The 20699-nt window shown below is 43.5% G+C and overlaps 1 protein-coding gene across 2 annotated transcripts in view; it reads left to right on the top strand.

The window, feature by feature from the left end:
* Positions 1-20699, top strand: part of GAS7 (growth arrest specific 7) — a 236213-nt gene that overhangs the window by 96195 nt on the left and 119319 nt on the right. The window lies entirely within an intron of this gene.

Genomic DNA, 20699 nt, shown 5'->3' with positions numbered 1-20699 from the left:
AGAAGGTCCCAGGTTCAATCCCTGGCATCTCCAAAAAAAAGGGTCCAGGCAAGTAGGTGTGAAAAACCTCAGCTTGAGACCCTGGAGAGCCGCTGCCAGTCTGAGTAGACAATACTGACTTTGATGGACCAAGGGTCTGATTCTGTATAAGGCAGCTTCATATGTTCATATGTTCTTCATATGTTCATATCTGTTACAATAATAAGATTACAGTTTAACTCTATAGGATGTTAAGCTGCTGAAATAAGAAAAGTTTGCAACAGAATTACGATGTTGCACAACTAGATGCATTTAAAAATACTGTGTTTCTGTCAAGCATGCTATTTCTAAGTGCTGGTTTATCCATACCTTTCTTCTCTTCCCCCCCCCGCCCCTCTCTCCCTTCCCCCCCTGTGGATGCATAATAAATCCCTCTGAATCCAGGATGTTTAGTGTAACCTTGTATTATCGGTGTAAAGTGCTTCTCCCCCAGATTCACAAAGCCATGTCTTATCAGCTAGCGGAGAATGTGTGAGAAATGGAGATGTTAGCATTCCTTAGTCATAAAAGAGATACTAGCGAGTAGCTTTTGAACCTTCAATTTGCATCTTTATGTTATTCTTTTGAAGTTATCTTTAACCCTGCCTTTCGAAGTAGTCTGTAAGATACTATTCAATACTGTGTCAATCATTACTTCCAAGGAATCCGTCCTTGGAGCAAGTTGTGGAGTTTCAATAAAGCAAGTCTTTGATTAAAAACAAAAGCTTGATTATTACGAAATATCGATGCTTGACAGTTTCCCCTTAGAATAAAAGATATTTGGAAATTCTGAGTTTCCTTCATGTGAGGAAAGTCTGTAATACATTGCACATTCTTTTAAGGCCCACCCCCCAAGCATTTTTCTTTATGGTTTGGTAGAGCTTCATCAGAACAGAAGCGGCAGTCTGTTGATTCAGACTCTGCATAACTGTGCAATGCATGCAGGCAGGATTTTTAACGCTGTCAAAAGAAGATACTAACTTCACTTTTCCACTGTATCTGTTTTTGACTGAGCTTGGTTGTCACACATTTCTTAAATCAATGTCTTCTGAACATAGGGGAAAAAAATATTTGTAAAATTGTGCCATTTTCTGAATGCACATAAATATCCTCATAACATTTCCCAGCCCTGCAGAGACCTAGGAGAGACCTACAGAGACCTAAGGAGATGTGAGCTAAACTTGTGAAGTTTGATTTTCACTGGAGTCCATGACAAATTACTTCTGTTTTAAAAATAAGGATCATATTCTGATTCACATTTCAGCTTGTTTTCTGACATTAGCTCTGTGGAGAATGCCCTCCACCCAAGAATTCACCCAGATATTTAAGTTAATGGGACTACTCTCTGTGGGTGCTCAGGAACGCAGCTTCAGACTCAGTTTGCAAAAAGGGGGGAGCTGGGGAGAAGGAGACATCCAGGTCTAAGCACAGAACACTTAAGCTTTTGGTTATGTTAATGACTCTGGCTGAAGCATGGCAATGGTTTACTACCCCACACTCTGCTGGAAGGTAATATCCCAAAGGGACAGAGAAGGAAACACCAAACTGCTAGAGTATATTCTCTTCTAAAAGCAGAGAGAGATCAAAATTACCCCAAGATGGGAAAAGCTCCTCAAGGTAGTAGTTGTTACCCAGGTTTTTTTTGTATCCCTTGGGAGTAAGGAGAAGGGCTGGCATAACTGAGGCCCTTCCTCCCCCCCCCCCCCCCCCAACCTTCTCAGTTACCTCATGTAACAGAGAACCTTTTATATTCCAGCTACATCAAATGGTTTTTGCTTCTTTCCTCTAGGCTCATATATGTGGCCAGTTGTTATATTGGTCTTTTGGTAGCAGCTCTATTTGTGGAAGTGCCCCCGTGGCGCACAGTGGTAAAGCAGCAGTACTGCAGTACTGTGGTCTGAACTCTCTGCACACAACCTGAGTTTGATTCTGGCAGAAGTTGGATTCAGGTAGCCGGCCCAAGGTTGACTCAGCCTTCCATCCTTCCAAGGTCGGTAAAATGAGTACCCAGCTTGCTGGGGGGAAAGTGTAAAAGACTGGGGAAGGGAATGGCAAACCACCCATAAAAAGTCTGCCGTAAAGAAGAAGAAGATATTGGATTTATATCCCGCCCTCCACTCCAAAGAGTCTCAGAGCGGCTCACAATCTCCTTTACCTTCCTCCCCCACAACAGACACCCTGTGAGGTGGGTGGGGCTGGAGAGGGCTCTCACAGCAGCTGCCCTTTCAAGGACAACCTCTGCCAGAGCTCTGGCTGACCCAAGGCCATGCTAGCAGGTGCAAGTGGAGGAGTGGGGAATCAAACCCGGTTCTCCCAGATAAGAGTCCGCACACTTAACCACTACACCAAACTGGCTCTCATGAAAACATGAAAGCAACATCACCCCAGAGTCAGAAACGACTGGTGCTTGCACAGGGGACCTTTCCTTTTTTCTTATTTGTGGAATGTTGGTAGATCCAGGTGTGAAATGCTGGGCATTTCATAGCCTGACTTTTCAAGGTATTACAGTATTATAACTGGCTACTCTGAGGGAGGTTGCCAACAGGCCTGGAGAAAAATATCCTGTTCCTTTAATAGTGGCTTAAATATGTGGAAATGTCCATGACTTTTTTGGCAAGGAGGTAAATAGTATTTTATTAAGTCACTATAAAAGGGAGATGACATTTTTTGGCTGGGTAGTTGGAAACCCTACTCTAACTGTTTATGATCTAACTGTATTGTTTTATTGATATGATATATTTTAATTGTTATTTAGATGGCTTTTATAATGATGTTATCCGCCCTGAGCCTTTTCTGGGATAGGGCAGAATATAAATAGTCTAAATAAATAAATAAGGTTTCGGCTGTTATCTGTTTTCAGGTACAACAGAGGTACCTGTTGTTTTCAGGTACAACAGACCACCTCTCCCAGTAGGATTCCTCTCACGGCTATAGAACTCAAGGGGTATAATATGGATTTCTCAATACTAGTCTCTTCGGGGGTTTTGGTTTGCTTTCAGATGGATATAGAATTCAATAGGTAGGGGACCACAGCAGCTTTGATGGTTTCCCAATAAACAGGCACCAGAGAACTTTAAAGTAAACCACAGAAATTTATTTACATATACAGTCTTCAACTGGGGAATGGGAGATATTTACATGGGCTATATTGTATCTCAAGTAGATAACAGTTTCGCAGTAGTTCAGGCTTTATAATAACAATTTCACTTAGCTCTCTCAGGTTCACAGTTCATATATATTACACTCTCCAACACTATTCTAGGTTGGCCTCTTGGGTATAATGTGCCAAGTCTCTCAAGTCGACTGGTGCCTCTACTCCCAGCCCTTCAGACTTCTAGACCCACATCTTTCCCTCAACCACCTCTTTAGCTCTTAAGAGACGTGTATATGTGTCTGTGACCTCTCAGGTATTTTACTGTGACTCTCCTTTCGTCACACACAGCCCCTTGGCTGTCTATATAGAGCTAGCAGTGAGCTTTTCTTCCCTTGAAGACTCTCCTCAGCTCCTGTCTCAGCTCCTTCCAAGACCAACTGCCCTCTTCAGCAGTCTCCCTCAGACTCTCTCTGTCACTAACTGCTCTCAGCCGTTAGCTGTCAATCACTTCTCAGAATTCTGAGCACTCTGGCCCCCACCCTTAGATCATCTGACACAGGCTCTATGCGTCTTTAGTTTTCTTGTTAACCCATTCATTACCGTCATAGCAGTCTTGGATTGCTTCCGAGAGCATGGGTGTGGCTACAAGAGAAGCTGAGCTTGGAGGAGAAGAAGGCACCCCACTTGGCTGCTCTTACCTGAAGGTGAGAGCAGCAGGGCAGGGCCTGGTACACTCTTCTCACCCTGTAGGTGAGGTAGCGCCCCAGGCGACCACCGACCTCACCTACTCCCACATGCTGGCCATGGGCAAGCCAGGGCCCTCTGCAGTCCATCAAATATACAAATAGCAAAATTCTTATTTAATTATATTTGATAAAATCACAACACAAATTGTTGCATGTGAATTTGACATATATTAATCTTACGATAACAACATCAAATATAGGTAATACCTGTTCATTCTCATAAATGGTGATGAATGCTATCCACAGTTATAAATATCTATGGTGCTTTACATAGTATTTTCCCATGTGGGCTTCTTTCCGCGTGGGCTTTTCCCCATGTGGGCATTTTTCCTGTGAGCATTTATGACCGTGTGGTTTTTCTGTAAGCTTTTTTCCTGTGGGCTTTTTTCCAGTTAACCTTCTACAGATACCTGGCCTTGTGAATTTCCACTTGTCAGGTGAGCAAGGGAATTTTCAGTGGTTGCCTCTTCTTTCTGGAATTAGCTTCCTGGGGAAGTTCATGCCCTGTGGGATCTTTCAGCATTCCACAGGGCATGTAAAGCTGGTGTATGTGTGTGTGTGTGCGCATGGCCTTTAGCTAATGTTATCAACTGAGAGCTGGCCAATTTTAATTCCCTGAGCAATTTGGTATGAAGTCAATGTTTTAATCTGTTTTATTGTTCTCTTTGTTGCTTTTATTTGTATTGTATTTTATATGTTGGAAGTCCCCCTGAGCCTCCTGTGGGGAAAGGTGCAGGGTATAAAGTAAATAAATAAATTGAGACAGGGCATGTTTAATTGCCAATCTTATATGCTTATTAGATTGTTTAACATTCTCTTTTCCATATGGAATATTAAGGCATGTTTATAAGATAGCTGTGGAAAAGCCATTTCTACATCCTTTTATCTAGAGGCTTAGTGGGAGCAGAAGGAGAAGTAGAATGGCACTCTTGCAGCTTCTTATTGGTGTCTGTGCTTGCTACATAAGTTCATAAATCACATACAACTTTTGAATACTGCTTTGGTGGGAGGAGAAAATCAGTGACTCTAGTCATGCTGCAGATTAGACAGGGGAAGAGTGAGAACTTGGAATTTCAGCAGTATCTATCAAGGTCCACAGCATTCATTAACCTATCCCAGTTGTTAGCAAATATTGCCCAGGGATTATCTGGTTATATTTTTAACAATCTATCAATATATTTCATATTCTCTCCCTCCCTCCCTCCCCAGTCTGTTTGAATAGTGCCCTGCTGGTAATCAAGATAAGGTAATAGTATTCAGCATGTGAATCCTACCTTGGATGTAGAAATGGTTATTTAAGGAACTGATCACGGGTACAAAAAAGAAAGGATAATATAGCACTGAAGTGATGTCTCTAACTTGCCCAATTTGAAAGTTGAGACAAAATGCAATGTCCATTTTCTAATCTTAAAGGAATCCTTCTTACCTTTCACAGCTTCCATGACTTTTGTTGTAACTATACGTATTTGTGCCTTTCATGACTAGCTATTTTTTAAAGAACTGTGATTTGATGGTAAATACCTTTGTCTTTTAGAGTTTTCCATAACACACTCCATTGTTTTTCAGCAATTTCCCTACCACAATCTTTATGCCAAGATTTGGTTATACTTCATAGAATCATAGAGTTGGAAGGGGCCTCCAGGGTCATCTAGTCCAACCCCCTGCACAATGCAGGAAACTCACAAATACCTCCCCCTAAATTTACAGGATCTTCATTGCTGTCAGATGGCCATCTAGCCTATGTTTAAAAACCTCCAAGGATGGAAAGCCCACCACCTTCCGAGGAAGTCTGTTCCACTGAGGAATCACTCTGTCAGGAAGTTCTTCCTAATGTTGAGCTGGAAACCCTTGATTTAATTTAAACTGTATAGTTCTAATGTTAAATATTTTAAGGTTTTTTAGGTTTTAAATGTCTGATTTTAAATGTAATAACTTTGTTCTGATTTTATTGTTTTATTGTTTGTTGTAAGCCGCCCTGAGCCACTTGTGGGAAGGGCGGGATATAAGTTACCAAATAAATAAACCCATTGGTTCTGGCCCTACCTTCTGGGGCCACAGAAATAAATTCCACACCATCCTCTAGATGACAGCCCTTCAAGTTCTTGAAGATGATGAACATATCACCTCTCAGCTGCCTCCTCTCCAGGCTAAACATGCCCAGCAACCTTTCCTCATAGAACTTGGTCTCCAGACCCCTCACCATCTTCATCGCCCTCCTCTGGACCCGTTCCAGCTTGTCTAGATCCTTCGTAAAATGTGGTGCCCAAAACTGAACACAATATCCAGGATATTGTGCAACTCACCCTAGCATCTACAGCAGCTTTGTCTAATATCAGTCCTTTCTCTGTTATATCTATTAAACGTTTATAGTTGCAAGACCTCTGTGTTATCCCTCTGTGTTTGGGAGTGGATCTGGGAGAGGGAAGAGTTTGGGGAGGAGAAAGGCCTCAGCATAGCACAGTGTCATGGAGTCTACCCTTCAAAGCAGCCATCTGTGCCAGCTGGAGATCAGTTGTAAAAGCAGGAGATCCCTAGTCCCCACTTGGAGGTTGGCAACCCTATTAACCAATCAGCATTACAATCTAATTGGATAATTTTAAACAAGTTTGCTAGTTGAGATGCCTCGTATAGATGTAAATTAGGGACCACAAGGTTCCCAGAATGAGTTGGTTTACACAATGTTGAAAAATTGCTTTTTTTGGATTAGGATTCCAAATCCCTCAATGGGGTGGGTTTTCCTCTTATTTTGGGGCCTCCAAACTGCTGCCACGGACCTGGCCAGCAGGGGGATCCCTGCCCTGAAGAGCTCTGCCGTGTCTGACCTGTTTAGCACAAGGATGTCACCCCGAGATAACATCATCATGCACAGGGGATGCTCTATCATTTGGAGGAAAATTATATGTTGACCATAGAGTTTCCTCCAAATAATAGAATGTCCACTGGGCATGTTGGGCGAGCCAAAGACTCCAGAGAGGGTGAAGTCCCCCACCAGCGGCCAGGTGAGACTTGGCAACCCTATTTCTGACTCCAAATGAGTTCATTTAATGTTTCCTGCCAGGAGTTCAAGGAAGAGATGGGAAGTGCCTATGGATTTAGGCAAAATAAAAGATTTCACCAGGTCGAGTTTCTCTGTCCACAAAACGTTGAAAGTTAACCCATTGTTTAAGAGGTGATTTAGTTGTTTATATATATATATATATATATATATATATATATATATATATATATATATATATATATATATATATATATATATATATATATATATATATATATATAGTGATTTCAATGTAAAAATATTCAGATTGTAAAGACGATGCATGCCTGTGGATTACTTAGGATCCCCACCCAGTGTTTATGCTTTATGGAGAATAACACCTAATTTTATTATGAGCAACCTAAATCTAGAGTTTCTTGAGAAACAATACTATGGATATTATTGACTGGAAAATTTTATTCTTACAGGGCAATGGGCTTGGAGGAACTGTGAACTGGGGTATTAGCAAACAGAGCTCTTCTAAAGGACACTAACAGTTAATTTGAACAATGATTTAATTACAAACTGGATCTGAAGTCAGAGTATGAGCTTTACCCCAGTCAGTCAGTTAGCATCATTTGGATCCTGTCAAGTCGGCTGGATTCAATAACGAGTCTTTGGTTGAAACAAAGTTGCTAGTTTATTGAAAGCAGAGCTGAAGACCATGATAGAGATTGAAGGACTGGGGTACATAGACATTAACCAAGCTTTTAAGGTATAGATCAAAGGATTCCTACGGGCGGGGCACTCTATGCAGTATATTTTCACACTAGAATGTTACTCCCTCGTTCCCAAGCTAAGGCCTTGGCGATTTCACACTGCCACAGACACCCGGCTTGAGAAGGCTTTACTATCTTGTTCACATATCAGCATTTCAAAGCAGACTACACAACAAAGGCACAGCTAAGAAGAGGGGGGAGGGAGAGGTAGCTAGCAGCATATCGGTGTTCAGTACAAGCCCAGAATCCTTTGCTTCTGAACCAGAGTTAGACAACATGTTCATAAGAAATACAGCAGACTTGACAGATCCCACCGCTGGAATATTGTAAAATTTGGAGTTTGGTTTTTAACAAAAGTACTGAAGTGCATTTTGATAGATTTATTTAGTCATATTTAAAATTGATATCCCACAATTAGCATGAATAGGCAAATGATTCATACTTTACCAATAACTGTTGGTTGCTTAAAATAATTAAGAGCCACCAGAAAAAAGGCAAATAAGAATTTTAAAAATTTTCTCCACCCATTTGAAGAACCTGTAAACTGACAAATGGGGCCTTTTAAGGCAATGGGAATGGTAACACAATTTTTTTTTTTTGTATTTTGTTGTGCCTCAGGTAGCAGTGACGCCTAGAAGAGGACCTCGTTTGAGGAATGCCAATGCCCAGGGAGGAAAATATAGGATAGGCACAGTTTCTGGGATCTTGGGCCTAGAGTTCCTAGAATTTCAGAGGTTTGAATACTTTGAACTGAGCTGACCTCAGGCAGGGAGCTAGTACTGTGTTCTCAGCACAGGTATAATATGTGCTCAGCATCTAGGCCTTGTCAATAAGCTAATTACTGCATTCTGGACCAGGGATTGCTTCACTGCAGAAAGCCTTGCTCTTAGGTAACATTATAAAAGATACTTTAAGGGGATGATCCTTTTTTTTGTTCATGGATAAATAAAATGCATATTCTTGGAAGATACCTGATTTGCGTTGACTGCGTGTTGTTGGTATGTGGCAAAGAATGCACAATGTTTTTCAGACTTCTTCAGTAAGGCAATTGAGCGGAAAGTTTTTGTATTTTTTTGGCAGAGCGATGGAATTCTGGAGCTCTTTCTCACAGCAGGCAGTGGGTGTTTAGGCTGGTTGAAGAAGAAAAACTAATGCATTTTTTTCCCTTTTTAATTCTAGATTGTTTCAGACTTGGCAATAAGAAATGGTAGCGTTTTTTATTTGACATAGGACATAAATCTAAATGGGTGAAATAAATTGAAACATTTGCATTCCATGAAACTTTCTTCAAACGGGATATATTTTTTCCTTTCTTATCCCATATATACAAAACCAGTGAAGTTAGCTACCAAAAATCCTTATTTCTGATACATTGTTGAGGAAGAGTCACATTCTTTAAAAAAATCACAAAATAAAGATGAAACTATACTGTCTCAACATGGCTACTTACTCAGTGATACCCTTTCAAACAGCATAAATTAAACCTCATGACCAAGACAGCGTTAACATGTTTCTGTGATGAGACAGTAGTATGTATGTACTGCAAGGAAGAGGGTGTGACTTATGGGCCAACATAAACCCATAAAACTGAGATACAGGCAAGAATCCCAAATACAGCAGCTTTGCCCAGCTGTACAGGTTTAGGGGGTAAATATTATCTGAATATTCTGTGGGGGTGTTGAACTCTAAAAAAGTTTATCCTATATAAAAGACACATCTAATCCTACTCTAATCCCTGAAAATGCTTCTTCACAATGTAAGCTTGTTTGTCCTTGTTTAGAGAGAGCTAGTGCAATATAGAGCACTGATTGGACTTGAATAGGGAGTCACTATTGTCAAAAGAGTGCTTTTTGCTTCTCCTGTGCTCTGAGCAAAAGGCAGCCCTCCCACAAAACATTTCCTATGCCCCCCCCCCCCAAAAAAAAGTTTTGATAGCCTGTTGCTTTAGTCTAGCTTGCTGTTGGTGCATCACTTGTTGAGAAAATGAGAATCTATCAACTTAGGTGTTAGATCAAGATGGGTAGCCATGTTTGTCTTTCTGTAGCAGTAGAAAAGAGCAAGAGTCCAGTAGCCCCTTAAAAACTAACAACGTTTGTTGTATCTGAAGAAACGAGCAATGATTCATAAAAGTTCTTACCCTCGGAGTGGAAGAAATTTAGAGGATACATAGAGAAAGAGTGGAATGTAAAAAGACATTGGACAATTTTTTAACATGAATATGAGAAAAGAAAGATATTGAACTTTGATTGGTTAAGGGTACCTTTATAACTGAACTTAAGTATATAACCTCTGCGGGTGTCTAGTAACGGAGGGAGGGGGGATTGGAAAATATTATATGGGTTAGAGATAGTAATGATATAATTAGATATTGTTACCATATGTTATCAATAAAATTGTTTAAACTATAAAAGCTCATACCCTGCCACAAATTGTATTAGTCTTTAAGTTGCTACTGAACTAAACTACTCTTTTCAGCTGATGTGTTGTCACTCTTAAAGGAAGTTAGCAGAAGGTTCTGAGATAAATTGTAGTACCGTTTACGTGTGGTATTCAAAACATGGCAGAATCTGCCCATTGCAGGGGAAAAGACAATGCTGTCAGCTACTCTTGATATGCTGTCCCATTCATGTTTAATGTCCTGGTGATATCTGCAGTTGTTTCCTTTTAGCCGTACATTTGTTGGGCTTTGATACTTTATTTTGTCTATTGCTGCAAGAAAGGAGATGGCTCTGGCTCTTTCGTAGAGATTTGTGTTTTGTTTTTTAAAAGGCAAATCTGTGGGGAAATTGTTGAAAGCTCACTCTGAAATTTCCATAGCTAAACCTTGTAATCTCAGCAACAGCCTTCGTTTTGCTCCTTTAAAGCTGGGATGTGCCACTTCTTCAAATATTTCATCTCTGCAGGATTGTCCCCCACTGTTTCCAAAGATTAGGTTGACAAAATATGCATGGAATTCTGGTTGTGCAACATGCAGAGGGTGGTGGCTCCAGGTGTTTGTGTTTTGTTGGGGAAACTTTTTCCTTGCCTTTCCCCCAAAATAACATTTTTTTTCAACTTTTAAAGAACCTCTGTAAGTAGCTCGTGTGAGGAATCACACTAAGGATGCCCCAGCCACTAAGGATGTGGTTTAGTGGTTAAAATCAGCAAGAAGTCCATTTACAACATTTGTTTTGAAACACTTCAGTTGGACCTAAATTTTCCCTTTACCAAAAGATGTTGAATAGAAAATAGTTGACACGATCATTTTTAACTCCTAGGGTATCTAGTTTATTTGGGTAACATTACTCCTCCCCATATTCTACAGAGTATATTAGAATCTGTTGTTATGCCTGAATTTCAGGAAATAAATGTCTGTGGGCTTGTCCAGATTGCGAAAACCATCCTGCCTGTGAACACATCAAAACTGACTGTTTGTGTTACGTGATGGTATGAATGACTATAAAGACAGTTCCTCAGTCTGAGTTGGAAGGGTGGTGGGTGATCTTCTGTCAGACTTCATCAAAGTCATCTTGTTTCAACGCAAGTCAAGGAGATTGAAACAAGGTAAGTTCAAGCAGAGAGTCCAGCCCCTTCTTTCCCTCGTGGCTCCGCATTTTGTCATGTTTTAACTGTTCATTGTAAGTGATAGACATAATTGGGAAAGTGTCATTGGATGCTTACCAATTCAACATCCTAAATATACTTTGCTTGCTTTAGGGTTGCCAATCCCCAGGTGGGGGCAGGGATCCCCCAGTTTGGAGGCCCTCTCGCCACTTCATGATCATCAGAAAGTAGGGGGGGGGGAATGTCTGCTGGGCACTCCATTATCTCCTATAGCAGGGGTGGCCAGCGGTAGCTCTCCTGATGTTTTTTTGCCTACAACTCCCATCAGCCCCAGCCATTAGCCATGCTGGCTGGGGCTGATGGGAGTTGTAGGCAAAAAAACATCTGGAGAGCTACCGTTGGCCACCCCTGCCATAGGGTATAATGGAGAATTGATCCATGAGTATCTGGGGCTCAGGGGGGGATCTGTTTTTTGCGGTAGAGGCACCACATTTTCAGCATAGCATCCAGTGCCTCTCCTCAAAACATCCTCCAATTTTCAAAAAGACTGGACTGGGGGTCCAATTCTGGGAGCCCCAAAAGGTGCCAGTTTGGTGTAGTGGTTAAGTGTGCGGACTCTTATCTGGGAGAACCGGGTTTGATTTCCCACTCCTCCACTTGCACCTGCTAGCATGGCCTTGGGTCAGCCATAGCTCTGGCAGAGGTTGTCCTTGAAAGGGCAGCTGCTGTGAGAGCCCTCTCCAGCCCCACCCACCTCACAGGGTGTCTGTTGTGGGGGAGGAAGGTAAAGGAGATTGTGAGCCGCTCTGAGACTCTTTGGAGCAGAGGGCGGAATATAAATCCAATATCTTCTTCTATCTTCTTCTTCACTATCCTTCATTATTTCCAGTGGAGGGAAGGCACTTAAAAGGTGTGCGGTCCCTTTAAATATGATGGCCAGAACTCCCTTTGGAGTTCAGTTATGACTTGTCACTCCGTTGCTCCTGGTTCCGCCCCCATAGTCTCCTGGCTCCACCCCAAAGTCCCCAGATATTTCTTGAATTGGACCAGGCAACCGTAGCTTGTTTCTTGGTGTTCTGAGTTACACACATTGGCTTACAGTGTAACAGGTGGCATCACGATATGCTTGGAACCTAACCAGCAAGTCCATGTGAGAGCGCAGGGATTCCTTGACAGTGTGTTGGGACTGTGCCAGAGACTGGGAGGAGGGGGTCATGAAAAAGTAAGCCCCTGTGTTCACTTCATCTGCCATTTTGTTGCTAAGTTCAGACATTGTGCAAAACCATGGTTTAACTAAACTAGCTCTATTTAGCATGACTGTCTGAATGCAGGCAACTCCACTGACAATGATTGGTTAGGTCTGTCATTCTGGGATCTGAAGTTGGTTTATTAACAACATTAAGTGGTTTTGCATGATGTACAAATATAGATGCCCTGACCTGGATAACTCAGGCTAGCCCAATCTAAGCAGAGTCAGCCCTGGCTAGTATTTGGATGGGAAACCAAATACTAGGGTGGTGATGTGGAGGCAGGCAATGGAAACCAACTTCTAAATGTCTCTTGCCTTGAAAACCCTATGGGGGTTGCCGGAAGTCAGCTGAAACCTAATGGCCCCCCCAAAACAATTCAGTAATAAATATAGACATTCTGGTGCATTCCCTAATAATGCACTCTGAGGCTAAAGAGAGAATGCATTCAGGTTTCACAAACCAATGATAGTAATAGATATGACAAGCAATACAACAGAGACTCTCGTAAGTCCAGGATACTTCTCTGAGCTGCTCCTCACCCCATTCTTTGGTGGTGATTTTTTCCTTCTACTTTCCTATCTTTTTATTACAATTATAAAATTACTAGGATTTAATCCTGCCTCTGAATGTTGCCACCTTTGTTGTGTTTCGGTATGCTTCTGTCCATGCTTCTGTGTAGTTGTGTTTCCTCTTTGAAAGTCTTGCTGAAAGCCTTGCCTGTGGAGATGTGTGTGTGTGTGTGTGTGAGAGAGAGAGAGAGAGAGAGAGAGAACGAAAACACACTGGTGTCTGCTGATACTGCAAATCTGCTGACAATCCCCTGCTGCAGAAATGCTGTCACCATCCTCTGAATGAGCTGACAGATGTTTATATGAGACCTAAACTAGCTCCTCCCCTTTGGCTTTTTGCCTTTTGCTGAGCCTCTGAAGCACTGTCAAATATTAGGAAGCAAAGTATGGAATCCGAGATGGACAGAGATGCTTTAACAATTCAAGGGTGTGTATCCGTGTGTGAGTGTTAGAACCCAGTCATTTCTGGTTTTCTGGTTTGATTAACCCCCTATTCCTATGTGACTGCTACAGGTTTTAAAGCAATCTAATGGACTAGCCCATTCAGACGTCTGATTTTGCCTTCAAGCCCCTGAAGTGCCACCTAAATTTTTTTGAGAAGTTCAAACTTGGCTTCTTTTGACAGGGTTTGTGTGAGTGTGCGTTATGTGCACACAAGCATGTATTTAAACCCTTATGCAATCCTGGAGCTTATGTAGTTAAAAGTGTACTTTTTATGATCAGCGTGTTAGGAAACTGGCTCCAGTTTCCGATTGTGTGGGTGGTGTATTCAGCTGGAAAGTATTTGTCAGCATGTGAAGGGCTTTCCTGCTGTTGTTGCTGATGTAATGCAGCTGTGATCTCTTTGCAGTGGAGGGGAAAATCCACCAGAGACCTTATGTATTCCTCTTTAGATAAATTTACATTTTTCTGCCATTGCCAAGAGTTGCTGTCTGTTGCTGCCTGAGGTCTGGTTTACAGGACGCCGCCTTTAGTTCTGTTTGACCCCAACAAGCAGGATGACACGTCGTGTTCTTGCTGCTCAAAAGCAGCTGTAGCTGATCCCAGAGCTGGAAACCACCATTTGTAGAATGTGTGGCCCAGGAAAGTAACTCATTGAATTGCTTACACAAGAGAGACCACTCACTCTGCTGAATCAGGAGTGACACAGTAATTCGTGTGCATGCTGATGCCAAAGTTGAACTTTCTGCCACAGGATTCTGAGTGGTATAGTGGTTAAAGTGTCAGACTAAGATCTGGGAAAGCCAGATTTAAATCCTTGCTCTCAATCTAATAGACCTCACAGGGTTGTTGTGAGGCTAAAACAGAGGAGAGGAGAATGATGTAATCTGCTTTGGGTGCCCACTAGGGAGAATGGCAGACTGTAAATAAAATAAATAAATGATAATAGTCCTCTGCTTTGTCTCTTTTAACACTGTGGTTATGTTGCTGAGTCCCAAGTGAAACAGCTCTATAAGAGGTATTAGTAGGACTTTTTTTGAGCAAGAATGCACAGGAATGCAGTTCCATCTGGCTTGACCAGAGTTCTGGCTCAAAAAATGGTTTCTGACTAGGGCTGCCGATGGGGGGAACCTCCACCTACATCACTGGCGTGATGACGTCACCCGGAAGTGACGTCATTGTGCCGGCGATGCTCTGCATGGCCGCTCTAGGCGTTTCCGAGGAAACTCTATGGTTTTCCCAGATGCTCTAATGATTTGGGAGAGAAAACTCAATGGCACAAGAGGTAACATAGAGTCCCCCCTCCCAAATGGCTAGAGTGTCCAGGAAAACCATAGAGTTTTCCCAGAAACGCCTAGAGAGGAAGCGTGCAGTGTCGCTGGCGCGATGATGTCACTTCACGCGCACACAAACGTCCCCTCTCTGGGAAGCAGGAGACTTGGCAACCCTATCTTTGGCAGAGGGAAGACCTTAAGCAGCCATGAACTCCCAGACTGCACACTTTGTCCTCTCTGCCACCTCCAGTCTCCCAACAGGCTTGCGAAGAGAGTGAGAGACACAGAGCTTGCCCATAAGTGTTCCCTCGCAGGAGAAGTTGGGCCTGCCACTTCCCGCTCTGCTGCATGTGGCTCTCTCTCTCCAGGCTTGGCGGGGAGGGGGGGGGAGCAAAACAAGGTCTCTCATTGAGCTGTGTGAGAACACACGTCCATGAAATGCAGCTGATGGCACTGCACCGTTCTGTGTCAATATGCAGAAAGTAACCTACTTAACAGACGACGTCACTTCTGGTGACATCAAAGGGTATGGCCTAATATGCAAATGAGTTCCTGCTGGACTTTTTGACAAAAAAAGCCCTGGATATTAGTAACCCTGGCTGCCATGGAAATGAGTTTGTAGTATCTCCATTTCTGATGTATCAGTGATACATGAAGTGTCAACTAGAGGACCATCCACCAACCACCAGCAGACTGCCTCCATTAGGCTCCTGTGCAGGAGCATAACGGGAAGCTCTTCCAGATTGCCTTCCATATCAAGGCCTCTTCTCAGGAGAGTTGCTGCCACCTTCTCTGTCATGCCTGCGGCTCGTATGGAGACCCAGCTGTGCTGGTGTTGTATACATTTCCAGTCTAGCTGGAAGGTGGCAGCTGCTGCTGCAGTGATGCTATGTCATTTTTGGCCTGGCCTTATTTACTTCCAGTGGAGCTGATCATGCTGAAGAGCTGCTGCCACACCCTACCCCATGGTTTTGTTTAAAAAATTACACCCAGGAAAAAGAATGATATAATGAAACAGCTGTATAGGAGCTCTTACCGTACTTGTCACGCTCCTGCACTATGTCTGCGATTCATGCAACCTACTCCTTAACACTTTTCCGGATGCTGCCAGTGAACAACTCTTCAGCTGTCATGAACTTGTGTGATCTTCTTTGTGATCTCTGTACATCACACCCTTGGGATAAGGTGTCTGCGCTGACCTCTGATTAGTGTTCTCTAAGCTCCTAGAAGGAGGATTGTCATGATCCTGCCTAAAGGCATGCTCAGGAACTCCACTGTGCATGCCCAGGAGGTAGGGCACAGAGATCCCGCCAGCTTCTTTCTGACCACCACGTGTATAGGGCTCACCTTGTCTGCTCTCCAGTCAGTAAGAATGACTTCCTTTCTCTTTCTTCTCAGCTCCAACCTTCTCTTCACCATTTCCCCCAAGTTCTTTCTCCCATTTCTTCTAAAAAAAGCCCCCCCCCTCACCTTTAGAGACGTTACTTTTTCATCACCTCACCACCATGCCTGCCTGCTGGCCTATGTGCAGGTGCTTCAAGTGTTGTTTCTGCTGTGGGAGCAAATTTGCTTCACCAGATGGACCCTCTTTCAATCAATCAATCAGTCAGTCATTTTATTTATATCCCGCCCTCCCCGTCCAGGCAGGCTCAGGGCAGCTAACAACATCAGTCAATACAGTGAGTTATGCAATAATTTAAACAATAGCTAACAATTTAATTAAAATTCTAAAAACAATAAAATAATAAAATTAACATCTTGGTGCTATTCCAGCAGATGGTAAGAATTATTTAAGCAGTCTCTCAGTCTTTTAGTCGGTGAAATCTTCACCGAAGAGGATGGTCTTGCAGGCCCTGCGGAACTGTTCAAAGTCCCGCAGGGCCCGCACTTCTTCCGGGAGCTGGTTCCATAGGTGTGGAGCTACAACGGAGAAAGCCCGGGTACGGGTACTCTGCAGTTTTGCTTCCTTCGGCCCGGGGATAGTCAGCAGGTTCTTCCCTGCTGACCTCAGTGCTCTCTGGGGTTCGTATGGGGAAAGACGGTCCCTCAGATAGGCAGGTCCTTGGCCATATAGGGCTTTAAAGGTAATAACCAGCACTTTGTAATGAATCTGGTATGTAACTGGTAGCCAGTGCAGTCCGCGCTAGATTCCAAGCAGCCTTACTGGTGTCAGCTTTAATGCCCAGAATGGACCCCAAGTCTTCCTCCCCCAAGGAGACTGTTGCTTCCACTGCAGTCACCCAGGCTACCCCAGTGAATCTAACTCTGTTGACCCCGTCAGCAGTCGATGCAGGTGCTTCAGCACCAGAACAATTAGGATCAACGTCAAAATCTTTGTCAAGTTCCCCAGTTAAGAAACGTAAGAGGGAGAAAGAGCGCAAGTCAGACAAAGATAAGAGCTTGCACTCCACCAAATGCAAATGGTCAGGGAGCTTGTCCACCGACTCCCTGACTAAAGCCCACCATATCATTGACACAGCCCTACCTTTTTTTTTTCAATCTTCAAAAAACTTTATTGAACAATAATGCATCTTACATAAGAATAATAAAAGTGTTGCATTAATGCGGATTATTTAGTATATGTAATGCAGTATGACACAGCCCTACCTGACCTGTGTCACATTCTCCGGGTGCAGGCAGGAGTCCAAAGCCAGTCCAAGGTCACAGTTCAGGAAGTCAAGCAGGAGCCAAGTCACCAATGTAGAATCACAAACCAGAATCAGAAGTCAATGTCCAAAAGCTAAAAGGTCAGGGTGCCAAGGAAATCAAGCAGGTCAGGATCAGGCATCAGGAAGGAGCGTGGATGCAAGCCAGGGAATTGACTTGTTGCTTCCACGAGGTTACCAGGTCCTGGATGGAAGCTGTATGGGAGTCTCAATCAGCCTGCTCCCTGGCTGGCAGTGACTCTGCTAGAACTCAGGGCTGAGAGATCTGAAGCATCGGCGTGCCTCATGTCTTCGCTCTGAAAGTTCTTTCCGGAGCTTGCTCCGAACTCTTGAGATGGGAGGAGGAGACCTTGGAGGAGATTGATCGTCAACAGCTGACACTGGTGCCTGGAGAGTGATTGATGGGGCAGCTGCTGTTTGTTCAGCTGAGAAACTGGCTGGCAACTCTTCCAGGTCTGTTAACCCTTCCAGCTCCTCCTCGTCAGGGCTCATGACAACCTGACCCCAACCAAGTCAATACCTTTGAAAATCTTTGAGCGCCCTCAGTGAGTGAACTTCCCAGTACAAGAGTTACTGGAAATCACCAGGAAGCCCTCTAACAGAAAATCATGTCTACAAATGGACTAAGTTACTATCCTTTGTGACCAGGGATTCAAACCCTGCAGACAGAGTGGGGCTTCCGTCATTTTCTCATACCTTCTGCACCTCATGGACTCTAGTCCTTCCCATTCATCCATCAGAGTGCACTTAGCAACAATTTCATCTCAACACATACATGTGGATGGATTATCAGTGTTTGCCCATCTGGACTTGAAACATTTCCTTAAGGGTCTCCTATGTCTCCATTCTCCCACCCAGCAACCTATTCCAGTCCGGGACTTTCAGCTAGTTCTTTGTAGTCTCACTAAAAGGCCACTTGAACCCATGGCTAAGTGCCCACTATACTTTCTGTCATGGAAAATAACATTCTTGGTTACCGTCACATTGGCTAAGGTGGCTGAACTCTTGGCACTACTTTGCAATCCTCCCTACCTTTGTTCCACTGTGAGGGAACGGCTCTGTCTCCTGACATCAGATTCTTACCCAAGGTGATTTAGGATTTTCACCTCCAAACAGACTGTGCTGCTTACCTTTTCCCCTAACCCCAAGGATGATGAGGGACACTGCTGACACTCCCTGGATGTCAGGCGGGCATTGCTTTTCTATCTCTCTAGAACTCAGCCATTCCGCAAGGATAAACAGCTTTTTGTGGCCTATGTGGATGTACAAGGGACTAAGATATCCACACAGCGATTGTCCAAATGGATTGTGGAGACTATCAAACTCTCCTGTCTCCAGGCAAAGAGACCTCTCCTGGCTCAGTGAAAGCACACTCTGCTAGGGCCTTGGCAACGTCTACTGCATTTGCTCAAAGGTGTTCCCCTCTGTGGTGTCCGCAGAGCATCTTCTTGGGTGACACCTAATACCTTTGTGAGACACTACACCCTTGACATCTAGGAAAGACAGCAAGTGATGTTGGGACATTCGGTCCTCTTGGTGCTTGCGGGGAGGCACAGTGGGAAAGCTTCTAGTGTCCTTGCTCCACTGATGGACCTCCTGATGACGCTTGGGTTTTTTGGCCTCTGTGTGCCAGAGTGTTGGACTGGATGGGCCATTGGCCTGATCCAACATGGCTTCTCTTATGTCCTCCAATCTGCAACTGTGTGACTACCATTACCCTCCTCCAGGTAAGACGCTGCTTGCTGTTCTCCCAAGGGTGTGATGCAAAGAGACCACAAAGAAGATTAAAAGGCGGCTTACCTGGAACTGATGATCTTCAAGTGGTCATCTGTGCATTCACACCACCCACCCATTCTTTCCCTCTGCTGTCAGCTGCCCAGTAGTTTGTGGATGGTGGTTCAGCGGTCAGAAAGGACTGGCGGGATCTCCATGACTTGCCCCCTGGGCATGCACAGTGGAGTTCCTGAGTATGCCCAGAGGCAGGGGTGCAAAAATCCCTCTTCTGCGAGCTTAGATAACACCAAACAGAGGTTCGTGCAGTTGTCTTATCCCAGGGGTGTGAATGCACAGATAACCACTTGAAGATAATCAATTACAGGTAACCAACCCATTTTTTAAAACTCTCCCACTTATTTTGGCCCAAGCCTCTTGACATTTTCCCCTTTCCTCCTATATTTACATCATTATTCCCCTTCGCTTACAGTGATGTCACTTTAGTATCTGGTGGATTGTTCTGTTGTCTGGCAGATTTCTTGCAGAAATGCATAAGGAGTACCCAGGGGTTCACAAATTTCTAATTGCTCCCTCCGCTGAATTCTCTCTCCCTCACACACAAGAAAGAGTTCAGGGAAGAGGTGAAACCAGCACTTCATCCTCTCACTGCATGCGAGACGTTAGGAAAATCTGGCTAACTATGATCTCACCTAAAGCCTGGCACAAATTAAGAGAATGACAGTGCTCCTTCCCTGATTCCTCCGGGGGCTTTTCACATCCATTCCCTTTTCTCATCCTCTCATGTAAACATCAGTTGGGGCAGTTTGTCATTTCAAAGGTATTGTAAATAAGACCACATTTTCCCAGTTTGCTGCTCAGTGTTCTCAATGAGTGCCTGCTTTTGTTTAATGGTTTGTGTTTGGGTCTGATTCATTCTGGAGAATCATATTGTAACAGGCCCCACTGTCTCGTAGAAACACAACAGGGTGTTTCCCTTACCAACAGTGTTGCATAAACTCACAGTGTTCCAGATGTTGAAACCTGTCAGCTGCGTTTGCACATACTGCTAAGTGTTTGGATTTCCAAACACCAGCATGGCAACTGAAAGGTCTCCCCTCCCCTCCGTTTCCTGATTTTGCAGAATGCCACACTAATTACAGTCTACTGTCCAATGACATCCAACTGTATCTAGCTATTGGCTTGTCCTCCTTTTGTTTCATCCTGTGCTTTGATCCAGAACTAGAATCTAGCCAGCCACCTGTTTCAGGAAGGGGATGTCCTTCTGCCTCTTGCATATAGATGACTGGTGATATCAGAGTTTACAAATCTCTGAGGGGTTTTGCTCATGTGACCTGTTCTCATAAGAGAAACCATATATACAACTCTAGGTACTTGAAGTGTGGATGCTACAAAGAAGCTCATATGGTGGACGCATGAGAGAAAGGGCCTTTTCAGTGACAGCCCCTTTGATTATGGAACAACCCCTCATTTTGAATCTTCAGAAGGCAGTTGAGGACAGTTTAATCCACAACTGCATTTGACTACTTTAGTTTTTATTTATCGGCAGTCCTAATTGAGATTTTAAATTTATGTGTGTTTTATAATAGTTGCTTCATTTACATTGTAAGC

The sequence above is a fragment of the Heteronotia binoei genome, chromosome 13 (genome assembly GCF_032191835.1).
Source record: "Heteronotia binoei isolate CCM8104 ecotype False Entrance Well chromosome 13, APGP_CSIRO_Hbin_v1, whole genome shotgun sequence".
Taxonomy (NCBI): domain Eukaryota; kingdom Metazoa; phylum Chordata; class Lepidosauria; order Squamata; family Gekkonidae; genus Heteronotia; species Heteronotia binoei.
The sequence above is the reverse complement of the archived record's forward strand: the minus strand, read 5'-3'. Positions and strand labels throughout refer to the sequence as shown.